The 25,124-nt window shown below is 38.1% G+C and overlaps 1 long non-coding RNA gene across 1 annotated transcript; it reads left to right on the top strand.

Moving 5' to 3' along the window:
• The first annotated feature begins 16,324 nt into the window (after window positions 1-16,324).
• Window positions 16,325-24,576, top strand: LOC114059995. The gene is made up of 3 exons (XR_003571792.1): window positions 16,325-16,374; window positions 23,016-23,116; window positions 23,446-24,576. It is a non-coding gene; the product is annotated as an uncharacterized LOC114059995 (long non-coding RNA).
• The last annotated feature ends 548 nt before the right edge of the window (window positions 24,577-25,124 follow it).

Raw genomic sequence — 25,124 nt, 5'->3', positions numbered from 1 at the left:
ATAAAGATAAAAATGCCCTCAGAAGTTGCCCTGTGGATGATGGTTCAGATTCTTACAAATTTGATGGAATGTGTCATACTGTGGTGTGTTGACCCCAGCTGGACATCAGGTGCCCATCAAAGCTACTCTATACCTCATCTCATCAGACAAACAGGGGAGAGAGAATACAACCAAGGGCTCCTGGGTAAAGATAGGACAGGGAGAGATCACTCAGCAATATTACTGTCACAGGCAAAACAGACTTGACTTAGGGAAATTAGTTTAATTTATTATCAATCAGTTCAGAGTAGGGTAATGGGAAGTAAAACCAAATCTTAGAAGACACCTTGCCCGCAACCCTCCCTTCTTTATGAACTCAGCTTCACTCACAATTTTCTCTACCTCCTTCATGCTCAACAGTGCAGGGCAACAGAAAATGTGGTCTGTGGTTAGTTCATCACACGTTTTTTCTGCCCAGATGAGGTGTAGTCCCTGATTGGTTTGGACTTTGATGCAACAAGCCAACTGTATTCCTTTAGGCTCAGAGGCCCTTAGTGCCATGATATAGTAATTGGAGTTGGATCAGGGGTTGGACTTGATGATCTTGGAGGTCTTTTCCAACCCAATCTATTCTATGATATGATAATTTTGACTCCATGTCTATGATATGATTTTGCAAGCACAACTTGCACTCTTGCCTCCTCAAGGGGAATTCTCACACTCTTCCCCTGCTACAGCATGGGGTCCCTCCTATGGGATACTGTCCTCCACAGACTTCAACCCGAATTTTTTGCACAGGCTGCAGCATGGGTCCCTTCGACAAAGTGCAGTCCTTCAGGAACACACTGCTCTAGTGTGGGTCCCCTACACTGTCATAATGCTGGCTGGCATTGGGTCTGTTGTCCATGAGGGAATTTTCTGGCAGTTTCTCACAGAAGCCACCTCTGTAGATCTCCCCTGCCTGAACCTTGCAACACTAAAAGAACACAGATACTGTGGCATAAATAAAAGCAGCAAAAGCATATTAACTGGATGTTGTAGAAATTTTACTGTGAATATCTTCCAGTTAAAAAGATAGTCTTATTCAAATCAACATTCACCTTAGAAAAATATCTCTTCCAATTATACTCAGGGAAATTACTGATGTAAAGAATTACTTATCTGAAAAACCCAGCTATCGAACCAAGCAAAGAAATGGTGAATGTAGAGAGCATAAGATTTTCTTTCTGAAATTTCTTTTAAGGAGAAAAACAATTTGTTATCAGCTCCACTATAAACATTAGCACTGTGTTACAGCATTAGCATTTTGTAATGCTTGAAGCTCTGAGTGGGTGAAGCAGCAACTTCAAAGTTTTTTGAAATCCAGAGTGAGTTGTGGGAAAGAACTAGAAGAAAGATCATTAACTCCAGAGAAAAATAGTGAACAACATCTGTTTTCAGGAACATTGTGCATTAGGAATAAGTGGAAAATAGATGGTTACTTTACATTTTCCAACCCATAGGCTAAAATCATTATTTCAGCATAAAATCCAAAGAATCTGAAGACATCAAATACAGGAGTGTTTAGTACCCTTCCCTGATGGTGACAGTCCAAACTGAAATAAATCAGAGCTGTGAAATACCTGATCTTTGGTGAGAGAAGCAGAGAAAGACATAGATTGTGCTGGCACCTAACACAGCAGAAAGAAGCAATCTCACAATAAATGGTGTCAATATCCAATTGATATGAAATGTTCAATTCTTGTGTTACCCTGGGTATTTTGTGGAAACAAAATATGCATGTATGGAAAACAGACAAAAAAGATATCTAAGAGGAAACAACGTATTTCTGTTAAGGGTAATGAGAAGAGTTTGTGTCCTTTATAGATCTCGACAAAAGATCTGAGAAGCTGCTTTCTAATATAATACTACAAACTAGATCAAGTTCAGAAATAAGTCTCAATTAGTGAGTATTTCTCCTTTTTCAGTGTTGCAACTGGAAAAGCTTTAGATTCCAGAAGTAGAAAGCTCTAAGAAATTCTAACAGGAATAAATTCAACTTTCTTTCCACTTAACTTCATAACTGTGTTGATCTCTTATAAGACCTTGCCATTCCTAGTAACAGGCAATAAGCTCTGTAGAGAGTTTGCAAGGCCTTCGTACAAATCTGTCAGGTCCACTCTTACTGAGCTTTTCTTGACTTGTCTACAGCTTTGTTTTGCTTGGTTTATCTCCAACACCATTTTTTTTCTCCTTGGTCAGGTGTCTATTGTGAATTTGGTTTTGTTCTCTTTATCTTTGTATGTTGTCACCTCTAACATAAAGAAGTAGCAAGTAATGTGGACATAGCAGAAGCTTCAGTATGATAGCAGAAGCTTTGAGAAGTGAGGCCACAGGATATATGTGGCATAGAGGACTGCAGGAATGGAGTGGTAAAAGATGGAGTATAAACTTGATTCAGGAGACCACATGCTTATAAACAACTCAACAACAGTCAGTGGAAGAAATGCATATTTGAAGCTGGACAAAATAGATTTTACAGGCAACAAAAAAAACCCCTTCTATTACATAAAAGTTACTACATATAGTAAATACTGGATGCAACATGCAGCTGCAGATGGATGAAGAAAAGGCTGTAAAAGCATGTTGCCAAATGCTTAAAAATTACCCCAAGTGAATCCTGGAGTGAGAGGAAAGAAGAAACTATCAACACCACATGCCTCCTGATGAGACATCAGAGGTTGATATCTCCTTTTAATAATACCCATCTCCAGCACTATGGAAGTGTTGGGTGGTCTTAAGGATTCCCTTCTTAGTGTCAGAATCAATTAGAAAATATGTTTATTGGGATGGATCCTGACCTTAGTGCAATAATTTTTAAAGTTTTCTGAATTTTACTCCTGACTTATGATTGTAAATGCAGAGTCCAAGACTTTTGAACTTGGCTGCCTAAAGTTAGGTCATAACACAGCAGTAATAAGGCACTGTGGTCAATATCCCTAAGACAAAAAATTTCCTTCAGGCACATGTAATAACTCTCTCATGCACTGTTCTGCTGAATTCATCCCTTTGTTTCCATCCTGCCCTCCCATTCTATAGCTATAGCTCCTCTTATTTACTTATTTACCATGCATATGTGCCCAAAACGTTTCTGTCCACCAGCTGCCAGGTCCCAACCCTGTACCATTTCAAACACTTCTACATAAAGTCAATTAAAAGCTTACTCTCTATTTCTGTTGACGTTGAAAGTTGCCATTTCCATGTCCTTTTCACATTTTATCCTATTGGCAGGACCTTGACCTAAAGGATTGTCTCTGAGTCCTGCCTCACCTTTAGGCTCTGACTGCAAAACAGAATTTTTATTTTAAACACTCAGTCACCTCTCTTTTATCAAATCGGGGGGGTGGGGGGTGGCTTTCTTTTGCCTTCTCCATGATCTTACATCATTCATTTCTGCACCTGGATGTAGTGTTTCCAGAAAGGGTTGGGACTGTGTCTTGAATTATTCTAGCTATTAAAACTTCAGTTTCTTTATGTCCATCTTCTGAAGTTCCTTCTTCAGGTAATATCTTTAGAATCACTGATGCACTCCAGGTGATCATAAAACCTTTTGTCAGGTCTCATTTCACAGACTATTTTATTCTGACAGCATGTCCTATGCTTAGACAAACTCCCCCTGTAAACAAGCCCTGTTTTGCCATGGCAATGTAGAAAAGCTGTCTAGATATAGAAATGTGTGTTGGGAAAATATTACTTCCTATGTTTAACCTTACATCTCTGAAGCTGGTCAAAACAGGGTCAGGGTTATATTCAGGCAAAATAGTGAGCTCCCTCAAAATAGTGAGCTGGTGCTTGTGCTAAAAATCACATATACACATAGGAGATATCATCACTATCTTTGTTAAAATGACATTTCTCTTCCTTTTTAGTGACCCTCTCCTTCCTTTCTCCAACCTAGCACTAAAAAAAACCCAAACAAAATCAAACCAAAAACCACCAACCAATAACAAGACTAAAAATCAATTGCACTGTCAGACCCATTTTGTTTGCTGTCCTGGGTATTAGCTTATGCTATCAAAAATAGCATTCACCATAAAAGGATTGCACAACTCTGTGAAATTCTACTTTATTTCTGAAATATACACATGGTTATTTCTTGATTTGTCTCCTCAGCAGGATCTTGTTCATAATTTCCTGGAGGTTTTTTTTCACAAAAATCTAAGAATTGTCAGTTCTACAAATGAGAGTCCTTTCCCTTTGAAAGCATACGCACATACCTGTGTCTACAGGTATGCACACATAAAGGTTTGGTATGGTTTTGTTTCTATAGCAATAATCAAAAGAGGCATTGTTTGTGCAGTGACCACTGTATTTTTCTGTTTCAGGAACACGAACCTTTAAGATGTTATGATAATAGCTTGGATGGCTCAAAATGAAATAGTGTTCTTGGAAAAGGGAAGACAGTACACTGTCCTTGGAATAACAGTATGAAAACGAAAGATTTGCTCAAATGCACTACCTTTCAAATTACTCTGAGTGGCTTTGTTGTCTCAGTAAATAAGCTTAAATTACTCTGGACCACAGATTCACAACTAGACTAGTTGTTCATGAGACATCTAAAAATTAAAGAAAAACAAATCCTTCTCTTCTGTGGAAAGCTCAGAGGCTTTATGAGGTGGTAATGGAAAACCACAGAAAGGAATGCCAACAGGTTATGGGAGCAAGCAGATAATCTTCTGGGTTATGCTCCCTAAACTGTGATAATATTTAATTTCTCAGAAGCAGGTGTCATATCTGACACCTCTTTTCACACAAAACCTGGCACTGAGTCACCCACAGGCACATGGCAGTAATAGATTTCAGCAGGTTCTACAGAACAGTATTGTTAAGGATAAAAAATGAGCTATATTATGCAGCTTATAAAGGTAACACATTTTGGAATGGAAATGGTACTATTTGCAAATAGCTTTTTTTGCTGCCCCTCCCTACTCTGCAAGCTGACATCCCATTATTAAGGATTTAAAAGTTTATGCCAAAGAAAAAGTATTGACCTTCAAGTTAATGCTGTTAAAAATGTAATTTTATTTAAATGGATTTGAAAAGGATCTCTGCATAAAGTGCAATACTGCCTTAATTAACAGTGCATTAATGTGCAGAAGCGGAAGGTCAGACACATTAATGTATTTGCAGAAAAAGACTGCCCAGAAGTTACAAATCTTTAAAATACTATATGATTTTAAAACTCTGATGTTATGCAGAAGTCAGACAATTTATGTACTAATCTGCTTCAGCAAACAGAAGCAATATCCAGCCACCCCACCTAAATGAAAACTATGCAAATTTATCTTTTTTGACTTTTACTACTTGCCATAATTCCTTTTTTTCCTCCTCCCTTTTTATCAGGTTTTGATGGCACAGTCAGCACTATACTGGGTGCAATATTAAGATTAATATTTAATAATAAGCAGAATTTACTGTACAGATTTCTGTACAAGAGACACCCTAACAACAGAGGGCTTGATTATATAAAATAATTGTTCTGCCCACTTTCTAACTTTGAAAACAAACAAATAATAACTTCTTACCACATAATACTGAACTTGTGCAAAATCCCCTTTAAAGAATACCAGAACAGTACACAGCATTCTATCAAATTTGTGTCTAAGTCACTTCCTTTCACTTGCTTATTTTTTTACATTAGGCTGATTTTATTAAAAAGTACACTGGGCAATTGCGTAGAACTATTTGTCCATGAAAACATTTAAAATCTATACCGACTCATTGGAGCAGAATAATTTTTTTTCTGAGGACAGGCTGCATTGTTATTTGGCTGTATTAACAATATTTTTGCCTTCAGAGCTCCCAATTTACAAAGTGAAGGAGGAACTGCCACCTCTTGGGTCACAAGATACAGAAACCAATCTTGGAAATCACTCTCCTTCTTCCTGTGAATCTCCTTTTCCTAGGATTCATCATGACCCATAGCTCTGGTTTAAATTATTAAGTCAACAAAAATGATTAAGGGACTGGAGCATTTATCTTACAAGGAAAGGCTGGCACCTGCTCAGCCTTGAGAAGAGATGACTGAGAGGTGACCTCATCAGTGTCTATACAAGCAAGACTGAACCAAGAATGTTACTAGAAAAGGGTTTAGTTCCATGTTTCATCTTTTCTAAGACAAAAGAGAAGCTAACATCTGGATCAGGAATCCAAACTACTGGCCATTTTTTTTCCTATTCTGCTCTGGCAACAGCTGCAATTCTGTGCTTTTTCATCTTGAGGGCTACAACTGAAGCCTAGATTGTCAGGAAAAATATCTATTCATAAATGTGCACCTTCACTATTGTTAAACTGCCAATAGGTGTTTTATATTTCTACTTGGAATTTTATGTGTATTATAGAAATAGTACACGAATAGAAAATAAAAGCACTATTGATGCATAGAGCTATAATGATTCTAGTGAAATAAAAATGTGCCTGAGAGCCACGGTTGATAAGGTTTTTAAAAGGGGAATCACTAAAAATTACAGAAAAAGCTGTAATATTGTGTCACCTATGGCAGTATTTTTCCTTAGAACTGAGAACGTGAAACATAATCTTCTTTAAATCCAAAACCACTGCTATGCACAGTCTTTTTCCTTACTTAGTTCTGCATAAAATAAGGGTATACTTTACTCTGCAAACAGTCTGTGATGAGCAGAGTTCTGAGTTAATATCTTTTGTTAGTGTCCAAAATCACAGTCAGCCGAAAGGAAGTATCTATGGGGTAGAGAGGAAGTGAGGGGTGGAGTCAGAATGTGCAACTAATTTATTATTCCAAGGATTTCAGACAGTCTTACAATATTTAGCACTAAATCTGAGATTTTTTTAAAGGAAACTTTCCAAGGAATTAAAATGTCTTCTTGTTTCCTGTTAAGTGAAGATACTGATTTAGACAGACTTTCCATATTTAAATATAATCTGTGCCCAAAATGTAATGGTTAATGGTTTAAATAATCAGCCATTTGCAAAAGCAGTGAGTGCATTGCTGATGATGTGCAAGGTAACAGCCCAGCTGCAAGAGGGTGTGAGCACCAGAGATGACCACGACAAATCAACCTTCTTTTAGCAAAAAGCTGTGTTTTGAGCCAGATAAAGGAAGAGGCCAATAAGAAGCAGATCCTGTGAAGTGGGATAGTGCTTTTTATCATGCCAATGTCCTCCTTACTGGTTGTAAAACTCTCCCATGGGTACACTATCAGGACATTCACATTATCCATGGGGTATAACTGGCTCAGTTGTAAAACCCCCCCTGCCTCTGTTGTGGGGGGAGAGACAATGACACCTAGGCCTGAAGGTATTCATCCCTTCTGATAGGGTATAATTGGCTCAACTATGCTGCCTAGAGGCAAGTATCAGGTCTTAGAAGGTGTCGTAAATGACCAAAGACACTAGAAGCACCTCCAGAATCACTTCTGAGACCTTCCACCAGAGGACTGTGTATGATCCACAGAGTTGCAACAGAAAGTGTAAAAGTCCCCCACCAAGGGGAGATACCTCAGTGTTCCCACCAAGCCCAAGTGTATATTAACCCATTGAACTTTGTGCTTCATGGGCCTCCCCCACCCCTGAGAGATCAAGACTGCAACTGACATCTAAATTGCAGCAATCAACTCTCATCGCTGGATCCACGGAGGATAATATCTTTCTACTCTGATCCTTTTTTTTCCTCTCTCTTTCTGTTTCTTCTCATAAATTCTTCCTCTCAAAACATATTCTAAGCCAGACTAAAAAAATTTAAGTCAATGCCTTAGCAAGTCCCTTGTTGTGTCTGGATAATTAAAATTGTCTAAGTTCAATTTTTCTAAGTTAAAGTTTGTGAAGTGCCTTACTTTGCCTGAATATTGTTTTAAAATTTTCCTAGTACTTTATTCTACCTAAATGCTCCAAAGTGTGCAAGTAAAAGTTTGTCATTGAACTTCCTGAGAATTTTGTTTTTTCTCCCACACACCACCCAGAATGAATCAAACAACCTTCTCCTAACCCCACCAGGTGGACCAGGGCATAACAACCTGTTCCATGTGAGGTTTATTAGACTTTATGATTGTCTAGTATTATCTAAACAGCTGAAGCATTCTACAGAGTAGGCTCTGGATGCTTCACATCTGAGGTTTAAAGAACTTACTAAACCTTCATGACAGCCATGAGCTTTGACCAACATCAATTTCCCTGATATTGTGGTAGAAAAGTTAAACACCAATTATTTAGATATTTGTAGTTAATTCTGTTAAGTCAAACTTTGTTTTGACAAAAAAAATTCAGAGTTAATATATTTAATTTAATTATTAATATATAATCAAACTATTTTTATGTGGTTTTTAAATTTAATTATATATGTAATTATATGCAGGACTACTTAGCAATGGCCCAGTTGTGCCTTAAGGCATACTTTCCAAAGATAGACACCAGTACCCATAACAGGTCAAATTTTCAATAGAGCTGTTCTGATGTAGATGAACTGAGGCAACAAACAACAAAAGGAGGGCAATGGAAAGCAGAAAGTAATGAGGGAAGAGGAAAAAGAGAAAGAAAGCACATCAGATTCACATGAAAGGTTTTATAATACAAATAGAATATAGAACAAAAGTATAAAACAGAACAAAGATATAAAAATATTTTACATCAATATAGTTGAAAATCTTTCTTTAAAACATTACAGTAAGGGAAGTTGAACTTACTTTCTTCTTTACTCATTTCCCAACATATGAGTATAAAATATCAAACTTCAAACATTTTAAAGTTAGCAAGGAAAATTGAAACAAATGTGAAAATATAAATATATGTACAGAGATGAACAAGAATTTTTATATTTAGCACTGAATCTTATCCATCTGAGGTCTCAGATTTAATATGTGCTCAAAAATTTAATATATTAACTAGACAAAAAATGTATATGAAGAAAGAATATAGTATTTTTGTGACTGAATGTAGTAACTAGGTTTGGCGTCCTTGAAATAATCACACTAAAGAAAGAGAATTTATTTCTCAGTAGAGGAAGTTTTAAAAATGTGAGAAAACATGTTTAAAAAATATTCAGTATGGTACCTGTAAACATCTGGGGACATTTTTAAAGTCATAAAGTACTCTTTGTCTACGTTGGTAAGCTAAGCTGAAAGAAAAATATTTCTTGAAAGATTATACTAGTAACAGAAAGTCATGTGTGAGAGAGTTAAATATTTAATTTAATTATACTCCACTTATCAGACTAGTCCTTATAATTTAGACTACTGCATCGGAATTTGCTCGTATGCTTTCTTAACTAAAATTATCAGCATAAATGAGTTTACTCTTTTTTCTAAAATATCAGCAATTTTTTTTGAGAAATTTCAATCTTCCAGTCAAGTCCTTGATCTTGAGAAGAGTAGCCAGGCTACACATTACTCCTTCATATATGAAAATGTAAAACATCTTAGAATATTATTTGGCTTAAAAATCAATTGGTGGGGAAATCACAGTTGGTAATCAATGAACAAATTAAGATTTCCCAAGTTAGCCCAGGAAATCTGTTAGAACTAATGATTAAAAAAAGTTGTATACTAATAGGTAACATAATAATGAATGCTCTTCCAAAATACTAAGAAAATTGCTACATATCTTTCTATACAGTAATCTTAACCTTAACTGAATTAATGGAACTTACAACAGAAATTTGTTTAGTCGTGGAACATCACTTTATTCAGGCTTGTTATTGTGTCCAGCATTACCACAAATTTCAACATAATGCAGAATCTAGTAGATTAAACAATCCTAATGTTGTCCAGTACTGTTGTCTGATACTTGTTTGGGTTTGTACTACTAGAGTACAGTGCAGAATGGTGTAATTGTTGTAATATTGGCAGAATGAGAGACAAATGTTTACTACTCAGTCTGATCAATAATGAAACAGAGGGATGAGACAACTGGTATCTCAGTTAGCTCTCAGACATTCCAAGTGATCAAGAGTAAATAAGAAGTAGGGTACGATGATATCACCAATTACTCTACAAAATCCAGTGCAGAAATTAGAAACTTTGTGGTGAAATGAAGATACCAGTTTTCTGTGGATAGACCTTAAACTCGTGCTTTCTTCTGACTTCTTCAATACACTGGAACTTTATATGTTGAAATGAGACTGAAAACAAGGGTCTGGGTGTACTTTTTACTATTATTCACTTCTTTTACACATCTTAGGTGGGAATCAATTTGTATAATAGATTTCTACATCATAGATATCTTATCAGGCTAGGCTGATAAGTGGAGAGAAAAAAAAACCCAAACACGTTTAGGAGGCACGTCATCTGCTTTAGATTTTAGGATGATGCACAGAAAAAGCTTATTTTTTTCCAGCAATTACAAAAGGGATTGAGTTCAGATGTGGAAACCTTCGTTGTAGACATCACATTTGTTTGGATGAATTCCACTCTTCCTGTGTTTTATGAGGAAGGGAAAGACAACAGCAAAATCCTCCTCTTTTGTTTCACTGATGAGCACACATGAGGCACTATGTCACTAAGGAATTAGTCCTTTAGTAAAAGCAAAATATTAGCTTTCCATGTAAATAAAGTTTCAGTAAAAAGAGTGGATTATTGCACTTGCACTAATATACTGAATAATGATCATGACCACATACCACACCATACAGCAAGGACATTTCTTTAACTGAATTACAGAAAAGGTGTTACACATGAAGATATTTTTGAAAGTGGGCTTCTCTGGTTACATTTTTCTTCCATAGAGAGTTGTGCAAGAAAATTTTTCATCCATATCACCATGTGGTACAGGTGGGAAGAAAAAAAACTTTTCTTTAATGCCATGGAATCCCAGGTCACTGTCAGTATTATTCAGCCTACTGAGTGTTTCTCTACTCAAAAGGGCAAAGCATTACAGTGTTTTGATACATATTTTTTGTTTGACTATTGATACCACTACCAACAATTTTAGCATAAGGATTATGTCAGATCAAATTTCTGCATATTCTGTGTTCTGGGTCATATTGCTCAAAAACCTATTCAGCCTGCTCAGGGATTTGCAGTCTAGTTCAGAAAATAAGCATTCTGAGTTTCTTATGTGTTCCTGTTCTGGCCATGGTTTCATATTTGGGGGAATTTAGTGGTTCTTGGTGCATACAAGAGAGTAGTTTGGAGCCATTTGAAAACTCCTCTCAAGGCTGTATCTCCAGAACAGAATTGACATCGGTTTTATTTCCAAATTCCAATTTTAATACTTACATGGGTTCAGAAAATGACAGAATAATCATGGAAATAGAAATCATCCATGGTCATTGTTTAGCCTGCAGAAGAGAAGGTTCAGGGAGACCTTATAGCACCTTCCTGTACCTAAAGGGGACTACAGGAGGGCTGGAGAGGGACTTCTTACAAAGTGATGTAATGATAGGAGAATGGGTCATTTTCTTCTTTCAACTGAGAGTTGGCTTATTAGGGAGAAATTCTTTACTGTGAAGATGGTGGGACACTGGAATGGGTTGCCAAGAGAAATTGTGGATGTCTTACCCCTGGAAGAGTTCAAGGACAGGATGGACAGGGCTCCAAGCAGCTTGGTCTAGCAGTAGGTGTCCTGCCCATGGTGAGTCCTCTCTAGAGAATCTCTAGAGTCCCTTCTAACACAAACCATTTTATGATTAGCCCAAAAAACTTCCACTTCTGAATTTTGAAATTTCGTGAACTTCAACTTTCTGGAAGAATATTCTGGGGAAGCATCAGTACATGATTGACCCTTTCAGGGTGTAGAACTATGGTATTGTCTTGCATCAAAAATGAGGTGGAGGGAGAGTCCCAGATGCCTAGAACCTTGGCAATCCAGGGTGTCTCAGAGGGCTTCACACATTGACAGTCTCACATGCTCCCACTGATCACCTCTACTGGGACTCTGCAACAGCAAATTAGGGTTGCTTGTATTGATCCTGTGCCATGTAAAAGGAGTATCTCAGGGACATGCATAACAGAAATTTCTCAGCAACTCGTTCTGGGTCTGCCATATTTATATAGGAGGCAAGGCAACAGACCACCAGAATTTGGCTGGCTATTTTTAAAATGCCCATAAATAAAAGCTAAATACTGTAATTTTTCTTATAAATTAGTGGACCTGAATCACAAAAACTCAGCCAGACTTTAAAACATCTATGTTCCTATCAATTTCAAGCCATGCTACTAAGTCACACTATTCAATGAAGGGTTCTGAGTTAATTAAAAGTGATGGGAAAGATTTTTTTTCTCCAATAATGTTGTTTTCTCTTTCAGCCAACCAAACTCTAAATGCTTAACCAGGTATTTGACTTATCACTCAACCTGAAGAAATGCCATTTTTTCCCAAAAATCACTCAAGATTCTTGGCCATATGGTGTTTGTTTCTGTAATTTCACTCGATCTTGATAAAAGCCAAACCATTAAAGCTTTTTTTCTTTTTTCTTTTTTTTTTTTTTTTTTTTTCCCCTGGAAAAAATGTCCTTAAAGGAATGTAACATTTGTTTGAATGATACAACAGTATCATCAAGTTACCAAAGACTTAAATACTAGAGACAAAATTGTGTCAGTGGAGCTAAAGATTTTAAGCATACTCTTTTGATTTAAAACAACCTTGAGTTTCTTTTTCCTTTTCCTGGAGTATATTACAAGTCATTGGCTCTAATTCTTGCTGCAGAGGCGTTTGTTTTAGGACTGGATTTTTTTTTCCTCATAAATGGGTCTAGAACATAGTGTCGTCTTTGCCTTGAAAATGAAGTCTGCAGCTAGTCGTATGACCTGAACCACACAAACATAATAGATTTCATTTCCAACTACAAATATTGTTCAGAATCTTTCTATAAAATTCCATGTGTACATGATTTCAAAATTAGTATATCTGGTCTAGCTGAGACAGAGTTAAGTTTCCTAATAGCAGCCCTCACATTGCTGTGCTTAGTACTGGTAGGTAGAAAGATATTGATAACACGCTAGTGTTTTGGTTATTGCTGGGCAGTGCTGACACAGCATCAGCTCTGTCTCTTCAGCATTACTCCCTCAACCCCTTCCCTGCACAGTAGGCTGAGGATGAGCAAAACCTTGTGAGGGGACACAGCTGGAATAGCTGACCCCAGTTGACCAAAGGGATTTTCCATACCATATGATGTCTGTGCAAATACAAAAGTTAAGAAAAGGGAGGTGGATGCGGGGAGCATTTATTATTTACAATGTTTGTCTTTTCAATTAACCACTACACATGCTGAAGCCCTGCTTCCTGGGAAGTGTCCAGACATCACTTGCTGATAGGAAGTAGAGAATTAAATTTTTCTTTTTCCTCCTTTTCTTGTATGTGCAACCTTTCTCTCTTCCTGTAGTAAACTGCCTTATCTCAACCTATGCATTGTTTTCCATCTTATTCTCTCTCCCCTCTCCAGCTGAGAAGGGAGAGTGATAGAGTAGCTTGGTGGGCATCTGGTGCCCAGCTGGGGTCAACCCACCACAATGAGTAAGAGCAGGCATATACTGCACATGGAGCATATACTGCTGACATGTCTTGGTGATCCTATGAGATGACTTGTTATGACTTAGCATACTACTTGTTATTTATGCCTTTAATTTTTTTGTTGCAGCACTCATTTGAATCATTAGGTACCGCTAGTGTGACAGAAGAATTTATAACTTTTGAAGGATTTCTTAGTCAGTTTAAATTATACTCCTATGTGGGATTTTTCTGGGTGATTGATGTCATAATGTTTCATATTGTAGTATTTAAAAAAAGAAAAGATAAAAAAAGAAAAAGCACAATGTTCTAACTGTCCTTAATTAATCTCTAAATCCTTCAATGGGGTTGACCTAAATTACAAAGTCGCTTGCTTGCTGTGTTGTCGTGATATCCCATGGCTTTAACACTACAACTGTCAATCTCAAAAGGGAAGTTTAAGTACAGAAAACCAGTAGCTGGGCCATGATTTTAGAACTTGCTTCCATGATTGATCAGAATGACCTCAAACTTCATCATTACTGTTAAATGTTAAACTTAATTTTTATCCTAATTTTATAGTAATAACGTCACAAAAAGTATCATGTAAATCACTTCTCTGAGTATAAAGGGTGTAGGAAAAGCTTAAGACAGTATGATATTACAATATGAATTGAATTTTGATTAAAGTTTTTATTTTGGACAACAGACAATGTATTATATAATTAAACTGAATGCAGCGAAAGTATTGATGGAAAAACAGGGTAGAGTCTGTGAAGAAATACCGTAGTGTCCATCAATTCTTTAAGAGAGCTAAGAAGGAGACTTGGAGAATCTACCCATTGCTTTAATCATTCCACCTGGCATCTGTTATGGGTCTTGTTTCAAAAGAAATGTGTACTCATGAAGACAGAGTTCCTTGTAAAAACAGATTACCTCCATGTTGTTCTCAATCATCTCTGTTTTGAGCTTATCATCCATAACAAAACAAAATCCCCCAAAAAATAGTCGTAGGAATTTAAAAAAAATACTGCAAAGATACACTTACTGTTTTTCTGATAAGATAGAGATGTACACGGCCTTTGCAGTGTGCTAGCATGTAACATTATGAATTATTATCACAGAATCACAGAATATTCTGAGTTGGAAGAGACACACTATGATCACCTAAGTCCAACTCCTCGCCCTGAACAGAACAGCCCTAAGAATCACAATTTGTGCCTGAGAGCATTGCCCAAAGGTTTCTTGAACTCTGTCAGGTTTGATGCTGTCACCACGTCCCTGGAGAGCCTGTTCCAGTGCCCAACCACACTCTGGGTGAACAACTTTTTCCTAATATTTAACCTAAACCTCCCCTGACACAGCTTCATGCCATTCCCTTGAATCCTGTCACTGGTTACCAGAGAGATTGGTGTCTGATCCTTCGCTTCCTCTCACAAGGTGGTTGTAGACTGAAGTGAGGTCTCCCCTCAGTCTCGTCTTCCCCAGGCTAAACACGCCAAGTGACCTCAGCTGCTCCTTCTATGGCTTCCCTTCAAGGCCCTTCACCATCTTTGTTGCCCTCCTTTGGATGATCTCTAAAAGCGTAATATCTTTCTTATATTATGCTGCCCAAAACTGCACACAGTATTCAAGGTGAGGGTGCACCAGTGTGGAGCAGAACGGGACAATCACCTGCCTCTGGTGATTTGCCTGATGCCCTCCAGGACATGTTTGACCCTCCTGGCTGCCAGGGCACTGCTGACTCACATTCAACTTGCCGTGAACCAGGACCCCCAGGTACCTTTCAGTGGCACTGCTTTCCAGCATCTCATTGCCCAGTTTGTACATACATCTAGGATTGCCCCATCCCAGGTGAAGAATCCAGAACTTCCCCTTGTTGAATTTCCTATGGTTGGTGATTGCCCAGTCCTCTGATGTGTCGAGGTCTTTCTGCAGGGCCTCCCTGCCTTCGAGGGAGTCAACAGCTCCTCCCAGTTCTGTGACATCTGCAAACTTGCTTAGTATCCCTTCCAGTCCTGTGTCCAAGTCATTCATGATGATGTTGAAGAGTACAGAGCCTAAAATGCAGCCCTGTGGAACCCCACCAGTGACAGATCACCAGAATCATGTTACCCATCCACTATTACCCTCTGTGCTCCACTCCTGAGCCAACTGCTCACCCACCACATGATGTGTTTATCCAGCTGTATGCTGGACATTTTGTCCAGAAGGATCCTGTGAGAAACAATATCAAAAGTTTTACTGAAATCCAACAAGATGACATCAGCTGGCATCCCTTGATCAGCTAGGTGGGTTACCTTTTCATAAAAGGAAATCAGATTTGACAAGCAGGACTTTCCTCTCATGAAGCCGTGCTGGCTGTGTCCAATGACTGCATTGCCCTTTAGTTTTTTTTCAATATCCACGATGAATAATCTTCTCCATAACTTTAACAGGTATTGAAGTGAGACTGACAGGCCTGCAGTTTCCATGGGCATCCTTCTTGCTCTTTCTGAAAACTGGGACAACATTCACCAGTTTCCAGTCAACTAGAACCTCTCCAGATTGTCAAGACAGTTTAAAAATCAGTGGAGGATGCATTGTGATGACATCAGCCAGCTTTTTAAGCACTGAATCCCATCAGGTCCCATAGATTTGTAGGGATCCAGCTGGAGCAGCAGATCACCACAACTTCAGGGTAAACTGGGAGTTTATCATTCTCACAGCTATGGTCTTCCAGCTCAGGGCATGGGACTCTCTTCATCGATCATCAGTGTTGAAGGCAGAGGCAAAGAAAGCACTAAACATCTCTGCCTTGTCTCTGTCCCCGTTTGTGAGGTGACCATCCTTATCCTGTAATTTCTGCACTGCCTTCTACCATTAATGTATTTTAAACCCCCTCTTTTTATTATCCCTCATTTTTCTGGCTAGCTTCAACTCCATTTGAGCTTTGGCCACATGAATTTTCTCCCTACAGTGGTGAGTAGCATCTCTGTACTCCTCTTACATCACCTGACCCTGCTTCCACTGGGCATACACCTTCTGTTTTTGCCTTATCTCCAAAAGTAGATTCCTGCCTAGTCAAGCTGGCCTTCTACCTCATCTGCTTCACTTCTAGCATTTAGGGATTGCCTGTTCATGGATCCTTAGAAAGCAATACTTTAAAAGTGACCACCTCTAATGGACCCCAGCACCTTCAAAACCATTTTCCAAGCAGACTTTACCCACTGCTTCTCTGTGCAGCCTGAAGTCTACTCTCCTCATGTCCAGGGTTGAAATTCTGCTGGCATTTGTCCTCCCATCAACAGATTTTAAACTTGATTGCTTTGTCATTGCTGTGGCCGAGAAGGCCACTGATCTCCACTTCCCTCGTGAGACCCTCTCTATTAGGAAGCAACAAATCAAGGAGAGCATCTTTCCTAGCTGTCTCTCTTAGTACCTGTACCATGAAGTTGTCATCCAGGTGTTTTAGGAATTTTCTGGACCTGTTTGTGCCAGTTGTGTGATGCACCCAGTTAATTTCCAGCTAGTTGTAGTCACCCATAAGGACAAGGGCAGATGATTAAGAGGTGTCTCTTAGTTCCTTAGAATAAGTCATCAATGTCATCGTCCTGGCTAGGCAGTCTGTAGTAGACTCCCATGGTGACATCTGCCAGAGGCTCTCAACTGTGACACTGCCAGCTCTGAGCTCCATTCCAGTCCTTCTGTTACATAAAAAGCCACCTCCCCCACCTCACCTGCCCTGCCTATTCCTCCTGAAGCGCCTGTAACCATCCAACATGGCACTCCAGTCACAGGCACTCCAGTCACTGCATGTGTTGGTATAGAAACATTTCAGATTTCGTTCCTTGGAGAAGGAACCTCATGGAGCAGACTAAAGGATCCCAATAGCACTCACTTCCTTGAGTTGCAGTGCACCATCCCACTGCCTTTCACTGGAAAGCCTGTTTTTGTCCTTTTCCTTTTACAGACTAGTTTAAAACTCTATTAAATTTTATGGGAAAGTCTGGTTTGTTTTGCAACGGTAACATCTCCAAATAGATGTCCATGTTTCCAGTAGGTTCTATTTGTCATATCACATTCGAATGTTCACTGAAAGGTCTTTGTCTGTCTACTGTCTTGAAGCCTTTCCATGTTACCACTTGTCAGTATGAAAGAGTTACTTAGCATCACAAAATGTCCCGAGTTTACTGAAAACAGTAAAAAGGTTGCTGTCTGTCTTCCTGGAGCCAAAGGGCAGATCCTACAGAACCAAATTTTTTCCCTGAAATAAGGTCAGGAATTTTATGAAAATGCATCATTTTTTATTGGCATGGAAAGCTTGTTTCAGGGTGAGAGGTTACAGGAGATGTCTTGGTCTTGTATCTTAGAGATTCAACCTTAGGAAGATGGATGGGAAGTCTCAGGTGGAAGGCTGAGACCAATTGGCAGGGGCTTGGCAGCTGAGTGTGAGCCAGCAGTGGCTGCTGTGATGCAAGGACAGAAGCTTAAGGACCTTGCCAAAGAGGGATGTGCAGCTTCTCAGAGAAGACCTTCCCCAGCTTGGCATCTGTGGCCTGTACTCCCCGTTCAGAAGGGAAAAATGAATAGTTTTATGATGGGCTGGAGTTTTTATGTGACTTACTCTTTTAGATCCATTGGGAAAATTCCTCAGCAAGGGTCAGGGAGCCAGCTGATGCCCTGTTAGTCAGATGGAGAATAGCTCCTGAAAAGGACTGTCAGTGTTATTTGGCTGAATCTCAAAATATCTGGGAAAAGCAGGTTCAGCCAGCAGAAGAAAGGACTGAGAACTGTGGAGGATTTAAGGGAGCAGTGTCTCTATTCTCATGTAATGCTGAACTGCAAGAATAAAACTAGATTTTCATCATATTTTACAATGCACTGATTGTATGGAATCTATCAATGCAACAATAAGTTATGCCTTCAGCATGATTATAGCACATGTTGTATAAGTGACTAAATGAGAGGATAAAATTGCTGTGGCATAGGGATTTATATTACAATAGATATTTTTGCATAAATCTATGGTGATGCTTCAGCTTTCCCTGACATCCACATCTTTAGAACATCCTGTCAAAGGACTCTGAATTAATACTTCCACTAGAGGAGGACAGCAAAAATAGACAAGGCTTTAGTCCTCAGAGGAAGTAAAAGAAAAATGGAGAACCTGCGTAGTGCCATTAAAATTTAGAATTCCTTTATGTATAATAGAAAAAAGGAGAAAGATTACAAATGAAGTCAGAATTTTCAGTGTCAGTGTACTCACAGACACATCTCCTCTCAGGAATGCATTTCCTTTGTTTGTTACTGTTTGTTTTCAAAACAGCAAGGCACCTTAGCACTCAAAAATTGTGATTTCAAAGACAATCCTTCTCCAAATTTTCCAGTAGAAAAGATACTTTTCTGCACTTCTCAATAGACATGGAAGGACAGTCTGAGACATGAAAATTTGTAAATATTTATCACACTTCCTGAAGTATATATAAACTCCCCGCTATTGAGTTATTAGTGCAATAGGGAACATTTAGATGCAATTAAGGAGATGAGAAATGTGTCAGGATTATTAGTGCAGCATCTTGTAATACAGGCGTGCTTGCAGCTAATGAGGACAGCTGCAAAGCCAAAAATATCAATTATGTCTGAATGACAATGGGTTTGATTACACTCCTTTCTCACTTTTTTATTACAAAAAAAAGAATGTGACAATTCTGGGTGAACACTAATGTTTGAGTTCTAGTAGAAGCAAAGAAGAGGTGAGAGAGGGAAAGGGAAGAGGAAAGGAGGGGAGGGGAGATTTGTTCTTATAGCACCATGGTTAGAGCAATCATGTGGGAAGTTGAATCACTATATTTGGTTCCTATACGCTCTGAGATTTTAACATTCACATCTCATGATTGGCAGTTACATCCAGCAGAAAATTGCTTTATGTATTTAATATTTAAGGAAGTGTTTCAGGTGCCTAGATCTAGGTGTCTTGTGCCATTCCTGATGTCTGAGGGATACCTCTGGTATCTGCACAGGTGGATGACAGATACAAGGTAGGAATGTGGGGGGACACACCACTTTCTAACATGGAAGCCTGTCCTGAAATAAGTCTTGTGGTGTCCTGTCTTTGGGGATCTTGTATCAACCGGCAGCTATGGTGCTGCTTGCAACAGGCACCTCTCCAGCTGGAGCTTTGGCAGTTCTAAAATAATTAAATATTAATTGATCTAGAAAGTAAGAAACAGAACCTTCCAGACTAATGCTTAGGGTACTCACCTGAAAGGATGCAGATTTACCAGAAAGAATGCATTAAAAGGTGAGGAAATAAGCAATACAGTATCTACTTTCCTCAGGAAAGAGGAAACATGAGCTCCTGGTGTGTTGGAATAGGTCAGCCACATATGTAAGAACAGAAGGTAGACCTTTTTTTCAGCTTTTGGAGATGAACATACACATTTCTTAGATCTTTCTTTGTCTTTGTACTGAAATGAAAAATGGGTATAGCAAATCCAAGCTACATCCATATAGGGAGCAGCAGTCACTTGAGCATAGTTGATCAACTACTTCAAAGCTTTACACCATGTCTTTTCTGCTGAAAGTTGGCTACTGAAAGCAGTAATAGCTGGCAGTATCTGACTGTTCAGAATTACTGGTACCTCACCAAGAAATGGAAAGACTGTTTAGAGTGGATTTGGATATATTGTAGATGAAGCAGAATATATCATGCTTTAAAGTCAAGGAGAACTGTTCTTTCTGTGGAGGGGCTAGATGAGGCAAGAAAGGACTTATACAATCTCTTGAAATTATAAACATTCACTACTAATAAGAAAAGAAGCCCAGAAGCAATGAAATTTGAGATTAGCCAGGCAGAAATTATCCCAGTAATAATACGGTATATGTTTCTTCTTTACTGCTCTTATGTAGATTACAAATGGTTTTTAAAGCAGAGCTGGATAAAGCTGGGAATATTGTACTTAGTTTAGGAGCCAGCAGGAAAATCTACAGAGACTTAAAATCTCACTGAGGCCCTTGCTCAGCCTTATAGACAGTAAACAATAGCAACAAAACATTAAAAGCTTAAGAAGAAAGAAACAAAACCTAAAAAAAGCAAAAAAAACCCAAAAACTAAAAAACCCCCAAACCAACCAACCAAACAACCAACCAAACAAAAAAAAAAAAAAACAAAAACCCAAAACAAAATAAAACAAAAAAAAACCAAACTAAACAAACAAAAAACAAAACAAAACAAAACAAAAAAACAACCAAAAAAAAAACCAAACCCCACCATGCTCTGTAGAGCTTGCTTGTTAAGTGTATTGGATCCTTCATTTTTGTGTCCATACTCTAATGACCTAGTAGCCTGCTTCTTCTTCTACATTGTCTTTTACTGTATTTATATAATTACTCCAACAAAAAATCCCCAGAAAGCTGAGAGTTCATCTCCTTCAACAGAATATTCACCAAAAAAAATTCAATGGGGGAAAAAAAAAAGATGTAATTCCTTTGTCTGTTGCGTGTGTGATCTTCATCTAAAATCTTTTATTTCTTCCTGAAACTTGTGTTAATGTTAGAGCAAAGGGCTATCCGGAATAGTCTATTAATGTCTTCCCTTCAGCTTTTCCTTTGCTTTATCTCCAAAGAGCTCTAATATTCATTGCAATCCAGGTACCATGTCAATTTATTTTTGTCCTGTCTGTCTTTACTGGTGAAGAAGTATTTCTGAACTCATTTAGTTTTCCCTGTTGACAAAAACACTATTTATCTTCCCTCCAGGCTGGAAAAACATAAATAATTTCATTATAAACTTTGGAAAATCTGAAACAACACATTTTTACAAGTCTGATTTCAAGAATTCTAATCCCAGTAAAAGTTTTAATCTAAAAGTCATCATATTGCATTGCAATATCCACCATTTTTTTCTTCCGAAGAAAATTATGAATCTAAGGAATATTTCATTTTCTTTTCTGCTTGTAATCTTTGAAGTTTAAAGGATGTGAAATTTTGAATGGGTTTGCATTTGACTGCAAATATTTTGACAATTTTCTGGTATCATACTTGTAGAAATACAACACCAAAATCTGTAATCAATAAAAAGTGCTGAAAACACAACAAAATGAGCAAAAGTCAACAGATGCCAAATATAGATGGAAAGGAGCTGGCACACTGCCTAACACCTTGTACCTAAAATTGAGTAGCTACTTTGTTTTTATTTCCTTGTTTTCCTTTTAACAAGATTGCTCTTCCAGCTTTGTAAATCACATATAACCAAAGGTTATATGGCATCCAGGTCCCTCGCAGTTGAGTGCTCAGCTGCTTCCCTGGGGCTTGGGCGGGGGGGGGCCATGCCCACGTCAGGGCTGTGCCAGCAGCCACCTGTGCTGCCACAGGACACCCCACAAGAGCCAAGGTGCTCTGCCATTGCTCTTCTGTCGGTTTGTCAGTCACTGCATTTCACTGCTTAGCAAACTAGCATAGCCTGCCACAACTTTGTGTTTTGCAGTGACACAACAGCCTACAAGGAGTGGTAAATGAGGATTCCAAGACCTGGATATGAGCTGTTGTAAATAACAATATTATCACCCATGAAGCCAAAGTAGAGAGACATGTTTCTTCTCATACTTAAACATACGTGATTAATACTTTTCAACCCTTTGGAGAGCTTATTCCTTTCCACGACTAAAAATTGGTTGATTTTTCAGTATTTGTGAATTTCAGATCCACCAGGAAGTACCTGTCTGGAAAGCTTAACAGCAATAAGGGGCTGAGTGAGGGCTCTGAGTTTCTTCCCAGGAGCCAAAATAATAAATAACCTGTTCTCCCTTGTGAAGCCTTTCTTAGAAATGTTATAGAACCATGAAAGTCATCTTAAATACTGGATCCTACCTGCATCAGACCTACCTCCAGTCTCCAATGGTGGTTTTCAAAAATATTTTTCTTTTGCTTTCAAAATACTAACGAGAATAATATTCATAATATAAAAAACCCAGCTTTGGTGTCCTTTAATTCCCTCATTAAAGGAACACATCACATATTGAAAGTTAAAACTGCGGGAGATGAAACACCTCACAATGGTATACGGCCTAGAAACAAAAACAAAAATGAGGAAAACACTAAAGGATGTTCAGAAGAGCAACACACCTGCCACTTGGACAAGCATCTGGGATCCAGATTTCTATATTTTGCAGTAAGATCACTCCAGTCTTAGCTGATTACTTTCCTTTCAAACTGATGTTTAGTGAATTACAAAATGTAGATTGATTTCAGGTGTTCTGTGACTGTCTCTACTTTCTTTTTCATCCTGATAGAAAGGCTTGTAAGTTCCAATATTTGTTTTTCTGCTTTTCAGAAGTAGTGTTTCTAGAGGGGAAAAAAAAAAAAAGAAATGAGGTTCATAAAGTAATCTCTGAAATCTAATTGCCAGTGTCAGTTACAATAAAAATGTCTCCATTACTACCCAAAACCAGAATGGGGAAAAGGCTCTTAAGGAATTGAATTATACTGACATAAGAAGCCACTGAAAACAGTAACTAATTAGCTTAGTAGCGTTGCTGTAATGTATTCCAGTGTTCTCCCATAATTTAGACAGCTTTGAGTCTTTAAAGATACTTGGACATTTGCTATTTTGCTTCTTGTAGATTTGAAGTCAACGGGATGACCACGACTTACTGAAAACAGCATTTTGCCAATGCTGATGCTGTTGAAAATCTCATCTTTAAAGCTCTGTGGAAGTAATTGGGTAAGCATGTTGTCATGGACTGGGGAAGGAAACCAAATTGCTTTTTAACACTATCTAATGGGCTGTAATTATAATATCTAAGGAACTGCTGACTAAAACAAAAGGAATCCTTTGACTTTTAGGAAAACAGGTATTTATAGAAAACAAACAAAAAATAATCAAAAATGTTCAATAACTCTTCAGCAGGGACACCTGGGTACTTAAGAAACTCAAACTTCTACAAGAAAATGTTTGTTGCACAATGTCACCTTTCTGTCAACATCCAGTACAGAACAGGGATGAAGCTTATAATTTATGGGACATAAAAACACCACTCTCTGTATTTTCAGGCAGTAAAGCTGTTATGATCAGTAACTGTAACATCAGAATGCCTAGAAATATGGTCAGGATGCATACTTTTGCTTTGCAGTTGGAATTGTAGCATTCTTGAAAGATTTCATAAAGTCTGAATATTCATTTCTGTTGGGAGAAGCTAAGGATCTTCTGGTAGAGCAAATTTTTCTCTTGTTTGGAGCACAGCAAAATAGGACCTGGAAAATCACAGAATTATAGCATTTTAATTTTTTAAAAAATTGGTTTCTTCATTTGTTTGTATGGTTTTGTACAAATATTAGAGACTAAATGTTTTATTTCAGCTCTTTTGATTTCCTTTAAAACCATTGCCAACTTGAGCACAAGATGATATATGAAATCAAACATTCCTTTCTGAAAATGTAATACTATGCCATTTACCAAATCAAGTACTTCCAGTTCTCATTAGCCTTAGAATAAAATATTCTGGGGTTTAGGCAAAAATCATCTATCCTATTATGGATATGCCATTTTCTGCAAAATTATATTTCAACTAGTACCTGGAATATGGCTAACCTACCTGTCTTTGCCTTGAAAATAAAAAAAAAAAATAACCTTCATTTTACCATTTTGTCTTCCCAAATTTGAACTATATAAATATGGTTTGTCTTGTTGAAAAGTAGTACTATTTAACTAAATTAGCAAATAATCAGAGCAATAACAAACACATAACTGTTTTCCCACTGGGTTTCTTACTGCCCTTCCAGCTACTCAGCCTTATTTGTTCTTGGCAATTCTGCAATTATGCAGCTTTAAGTCAAAGTTATACAACACGCACCCGCTTCCATCTCATGTCTTGCTCCAGTATGTCCCCAATTTACACTTTTTCTTTCCATTTACCAAGAATATTACACATTTCCCACTGTAAAAAAATGCCCAACTGACTGAAAGAATATGCTAAAATAGCAGTGGGGCAAGAGAGAGGCCAAAGAAAATGGAGTCAGTCCTACTGGAATATGATATGTAATCTCTAACTTTTTATATTTTGTGAGGTTAGAAGGTTTCCCATTGTAATACAGTAACATACAATATCTTGGATACTTCTATACCTTCAGTTTGACCATTCACAATAGAATAATTTTGACTGAGATCTACAAAATCTGACTGTCATAGTCTGCCTGCACAATCCTAACGCAGTCCATCACTGTGCACATCTTTATCACTTATTCCAGCAGGGACATGGATGAATTATCACGGAATCATAGAATGATTTGAGTTGGAAGGGACCTTAAAGATCCTCTAGTTCCAATGCCCTGCCGTAGGCAGGAACGTATTCCACTAGGCCAGGTTGCTCAGTGCCCCATCCAACCTGAACTTGGACACTGACAGAGATGGGGCATCCACAACTTGTCTGCACAACGTGTTCCAATGCCTCACCACCCTCACAATAAATAATGAATATATTAATAAAAAGAATAATCATAATCATAACTATCATCCTAATATCCAATCTAAATCTCCCTTTTTTTAGTTTAAAGCCATTTTCCCTTGTCCTGTCACTAATTCCCTTGTCAAAATTCCCTCTCCAACTTCCTTGTAGGCCCCCTTTGGGCACTGGAAAGCACTATATGGTCTCTCTGGAGCCTTCTCTTTTCCAGGCTGAACAACTCAATTCTCTCAGCTTAAACTCATAGGAGAGATTCTCATGTCCTCTGAT

This window comes from Empidonax traillii, unplaced genomic scaffold, assembly GCF_003031625.1.
Source record: "Empidonax traillii isolate 1590-97213 ecotype Southwest subspecies unplaced genomic scaffold, ASM303162v1 scaffold252:size1141739, whole genome shotgun sequence".
In the NCBI taxonomy this organism is placed as follows: domain Eukaryota; kingdom Metazoa; phylum Chordata; class Aves; order Passeriformes; family Tyrannidae; genus Empidonax; species Empidonax traillii.
The sequence above is the reverse complement of the archived record's forward strand: the minus strand, read 5'-3'. Positions and strand labels throughout refer to the sequence as shown.